The 5538-nt window shown below is 39.4% G+C and overlaps 1 protein-coding gene across 3 annotated transcripts in view; it reads left to right on the forward strand.

Annotated features, from left to right (window-relative positions):
- tmem63ba (transmembrane protein 63Ba) overlaps positions 1 to 5538 on the forward strand; it is a 23088-nt gene that overhangs the window by 723 nt on the left and 16827 nt on the right. The window lies entirely within an intron of this gene.

Here is a 5538-nt window from a genome sequence, read left to right on the forward strand (position 1 = left end):
AAAGAGAGACAAATATTGGTGTGGAGAGGAAATATGGGAACTACTGTCACGCACTTGTATGCGCGATTGCATCCACCAATCACTCGCCCTACACACCATCCTAACACATTCCGAGACAGAACAAACTAGACACAAAACTACACGCCAGCTATAATCTAAGAGCCAGGTACTGGTGCTCGCCTTTCTGCTACTGGTAGAAAAGATGAACATATGGATGTAATTCAACATGTGCAAGCTAATACAAAGATCGCATATTATCCTAATAGTAAGCAATAGAAAACTGAATGCTTAATAGATCAAGCTAGTGCAAATTATACAGCCTGGATACAAACCCGAACAAAATAAAGACGTATAGCATTATGTTACTATTTAAACAAGAATTCATCCATGATAAGTTTCCCTCAAACCCTACATCCTTTATAATGAAATGAACACAACATGGATCGAGTTTAAATAGGGTGCAAGGCATATTCGACATCCTATCCACATCATTAAGAAAACAGTAAAAAACAATTTCCCCTGCCACACCACATAGGACATATGTTGTTCACTGGCCATTCCATCACAGGTGTCAGTACAAGAAAAAAAATTAAATGACACTAAACGACAATACTGAAATAAAGACACATACGGAGAACAGACAATAAAATAAAAGATAAAAAATTTAATAACAATATAATGCATATCATAAAACAATAAATAATAGGCATTCAACTACATCATTGCGGAGAAGCGTCTAAGGACCCCTAACCAAGTGAAATGTAAAACCAATGTACTTATTCAAAAACAAGCAAAACGGTTATGATATTTCAGATACAACTAGGAGATGGATCCCAAAACTGATTTACATGATATATTTACATTTAACAATTTAGGGATGATACCAGCGCTCCTGCAGTTATATCACCAAACTGTAAGATATGAAAATTAACGAACGAATGAAACGATGAAAGATACTACAACGACACATATAAACATTAGACGACCTATAGAATGATCACAACACGATTCAACCAATGCAGAAATATAGCATCACGGATTAGCTGAAAAATTGATACATCATGGTGCCAAACCAGATCTTCAATATGAATGCACTGATCTGATATACCTCCCACACACCTACACGATCTGATTATGTCAAGGGCGGTTCATAACTTGTCACATGAGACGACACCATCTACAAGTTTTACTCACATATACCATATATTACGCTGACAACTTTGCTTAAGTGCAAGCACACCACGACCCGACGGACAACTTACATCGTACACTACGAACATAACTAGCCAGTTAAGGGCGCATATAATGCAGAGGATGCATTTTCAGATGCGATAAAAATACGCCTCTGCCTCCAGTAATGCCTTGGAGCACTAAATACAATTGCTCGCCTCTAAAATGGGGAATAAGACATTTAGAAAGTAAGCACGACTCAACAGTAATCGGCAATGAGAAGGAGAGACAGGACGGAGAGGAGGGAGAGAAAGATCTTTGCTTTTTGAGATGGAGGCTATAAAAAGCCGCTGTAGCCCTAGACAAATAGGTGTGCTAGTTGTATAGTCGCACAGCGAGCAAATCTAAATATCGCGGCATTGATCCCTACCCTCCCACTGTTCACAACACAGATCTAGCCAGAACCAGCCTACTGATAATCGCACGCCAGGCCCCCTTACTTGCATGCGATCTTATCCCAAACAGAACGCTACCACAAAAACAATGAATCACATCACCACACAGGACATACAAGCACGAACCACCACAAACACGTCAAAAGAAATGTGGAAAATCTGTTAACTGCATAGTACAAGTTTAATCTGTCAAACAATCACAAGTATTACTGACTGCACAGGTTTGCAGGCTGATTGAGCGGCTAGCGGCCAGCCTCATTCTGACCGGTATGTAGTCAATCTAACGGATGGCTGTTTTTTAATCCCAGAGAGAGACAAAGTTGATTACAGAAACTGTCAGCCCCTCAGACAGCTCTGTTGAGATAATCCGATGATACGCTTATGGTCCTCAGTATCATCCTTATTTATACGATCGACCATCATAGAAAACGGCGATCTAGGGATGACACAGTGAGGCAAATATAGACTTCAATGCGCCCTGCACAAAAGTCCCACACTAAATAGCGTAGAGCATGTGTGTAGGCGACATACCCGCACTGCCCCACACCCCTAAGTGCAAAAAGAATGCGAAGGTGCAACGTGAACTAAAGATTAGGCAGCAAACTATCCCACAGACTTAATCATGAAGACTGTTACATCTCTAGATACTACCAAATTTTCACATACGCACACACACAACAAAAACACAAACTAAGGACGAACACATATATATCCTAACACATATGAATGCCAGGCTACAACGATGGTGTGACCCCCGTCTGAACAGAGAGAAGGCTTTGTTGTCATTGCGATATGGTGAAGGCTTTCAAACATTACCATACATCATTTACACTGTGTAAGAACCATCTTGTTGAAACGTAATACATATCCTAGCACGAGAGCAGTTCCCTTGCATAAACAGCTGACATTAACTTACTGATGTGATGTCGGCTCAGCCCCACAGATTATGTAGATTACCAAAAATAACTCCACTGCCCTCGAGTCCAACAGCTCACACGACAGACTTTAACCTACTAGCGGTTTTATTTTCTTATACATAATCTGTGGACGATCAGTAAGTTAATTCCTAACATATCTCAGATGTCTTACGCTTAAAGTGCTTCATCACGGACTGATGAGTAATGTGTCTACTCGAAGAAAACCTATAAAGGGACACACGTGAGCTGGCTTCTTAATATTTTGAGTCATACTGGTGGAAAGTCTTCCAAGTATCAGTCTGATGTTACTTGTGGTCATACTGATTTCTTACTTGATTGGGGGGGGGGAACCCCAAAGGGCCTCAGTAGCTTGACTCAGCAAAGATTGATCGTTTTTCTGATTGGGTATCTGTCTAAATCTATCCAAACACACAAGCTGATTGAAAAGTGATTCCTTAAAACGGCCTCGTTAGTCTAACCAGCTGACTGCACCTCACATTCACTGCAAACTGTGTGAACTTGTGGTATAGAGGTGATGTGATTCATTGGTTTTTGTACTCTTTTGGATCAGAAGCTGGTGGCTGCGTCTTTTATCAAGTGGCAGAAACTTTTAACGAGTCGTAGTTTTAATCCGCTCTTCTTCTCTCTGCTGTTGATTCCAACATTTTCCGAGCGACGTATGAATGAATCTGTGTCAGCAGAGGAGGAGATTTTACCACAAACCTCATGTCATTTTTGTCCCCACTGTGTGTGTGTGTGTGTGTGTGTGTGTGTGTGTGTGTGTGTGTGGTCTTAATTGTACATACATGTTGTGACACAGTTATGAAACCGCCCTCTGACATAATCAAGATAATAATAATCAAAGATCAGGCACTGAGCACGGGTTAATATTTTACAAGCTAATGTGTGCAAATCTGCATCGTAATCCACCAGCATTGTTGGAGAATTCACGTTGTTTGATTTAGCGGTGAGGCAGAATTCCTACCTGTTAAAATATAAAGCAGGTTTGTGAACTCACAAGCTCATAATAAGCTCATAAAGTTTGATAACATTGGAGCAAATGCATGTGGAAGCCATTGTTTTGAAGCAATACTTGTAAATGTCCGTCCCTGAGTTCATTTAGTTTGTCGTGTGAGTACAAGTGAAGATCTCAGTAGAAACGTTAGTGGAGCTGGAACTTTTTTTTGTTCATTTACTGCAGAGAGCACCCAATATCTTTCTACTTTAAGGGAGTGGCTGACTTAACTGACCACGTTATAACAAACAGTCAAGGTCTCCAAGCACACTCTGTCTCCTACACTAGTATAAAAGAGTTGAATTTACTGTTGGCACCGAGTGTGTGTCCCTCCTTTTGTTAAATTTGGTTTTAGGGAGTTTAGGAAAAGCAAGGTGGAGCATGTCAATTCGGTGTTTCTCTCTTGACAACTGCTAACCGGATTCACGACGACACACAGTTTTTTTTTTAACCAAGCCCGTTCAGATGTTTAACTATCGAAGATTAAATGAACAATGACTCATCTACCGACTGAAAAACAATGCAGAGCTGATTGTAGACGGAAAGCATTAGTGTTGTGCATTAAAATGGAGCTACACTCACCAGTTAAAAGCTCTGCATCTGTATTAGCGTCCATGCAGCTGCTCGAATGAGGCGCAGTTTTGCATCGTCTTTTGTTTTGCTCTGATATTGTTTGTCTAGCTTTAAAAAAAAAAAAAAAAAGGAATTATCCCAGACAATTAGACAAACCACAATGATTTGCCTGCTTAAGCTGCAGAACAAACGGCACACTCGCTCCAGATTGAGTTTCGAACGGGACCAGTATGGGATCCTCTCCCCCGCTGCCTTCATCCCCTTTATGTTTATTTGTATTTTGAGAACGTGTGCCCGACTGATGGTACCATAGCAACCAGCATCAGGTGGAAAGGTGGCCCAGTATTTCTGTACTGCTGAGTCATGCTTGTAATCACGCAGTGCTGTTAAAAAATGTTCTACACGTTGAAATTATAGTTAAATCAAACTTTGTTTTACACTGAGGCGATATGGATTAGCAAAATGCACAAACACACAGCCAATGTTGGATCAGGGCTTAATCACTTATACAATATTTATTCATATTTCATGTGACATGCCGCCTACATTTCATAATTAGGTTGCAGCGACGTGTTTTTTCTTCAGAAACAAGGTTCACGTCACGTTTAAGCCCTAATATGTTTTTTTAATGTGTCATTCACATTTAATGTCAGGACTCACGGTCCAAATTCATGTATCTGACTTTTAATAGCACTTTGAACAGACAACATGGGCCCCTGATTTGCTTGGATCATGCATGAGCGTGCAGACGTCCGATGGTACGCTATTGTGTGCCAAAAATATCAGGACCTGACGATACGATGCTGTAATAAATACCTTTTAAAAACCAGCTGTTGACTTGGCTCATCAAGTATAAGCCTCAAAAAGATAGGTGGCTTTTATTGCAGTGTTATTGCAGTGTTATTGCTTTGTATTGTCAGGTGTTTGTGTTCTTGTGTCCAACTGCTGTAAATTAAAAGCAAATCGAAATACATGATGAGAAGTTTTATTTTTTATTTAATTTTAGTATCTCTTGTTCCCAAATAAACTTAAAAAATACGTATTTTTGTGTTTTTCAAAGCTGTGGTAATGTGAAATAGATCTGTCTGTCTTTACTTTTATTGTCTTTTTTATGTTGGGTTTTCCAACAACATAGACCATAAAGTCAGTGCTTTTCAACAGCTGGATGTAAGCAGCACTCACAGACTTTTACATACAATTTAACCGTAACATGAATTGAATTGAAATGTCTTTAATGTCCCCAAAGGGCAACACATACACATTTGCACAAGAACACATAAAAACATGAAATGATGAATAAATAAAAACATAAATACACATGTACATTATATATATATATATATATATATAAATAAAAAGTGAACATTTTTTACTGTGACATGGACAGGGATGGAAGATTACCTATAGT

This window comes from Morone saxatilis, unplaced genomic scaffold (assembly GCF_004916995.1).
Source record: "Morone saxatilis isolate NCDOM2014 unplaced genomic scaffold, NCSU_SB_2.0 Contig19, whole genome shotgun sequence".
Lineage (NCBI taxonomy): Eukaryota > Metazoa > Chordata > Actinopteri > Moronidae > Morone > Morone saxatilis.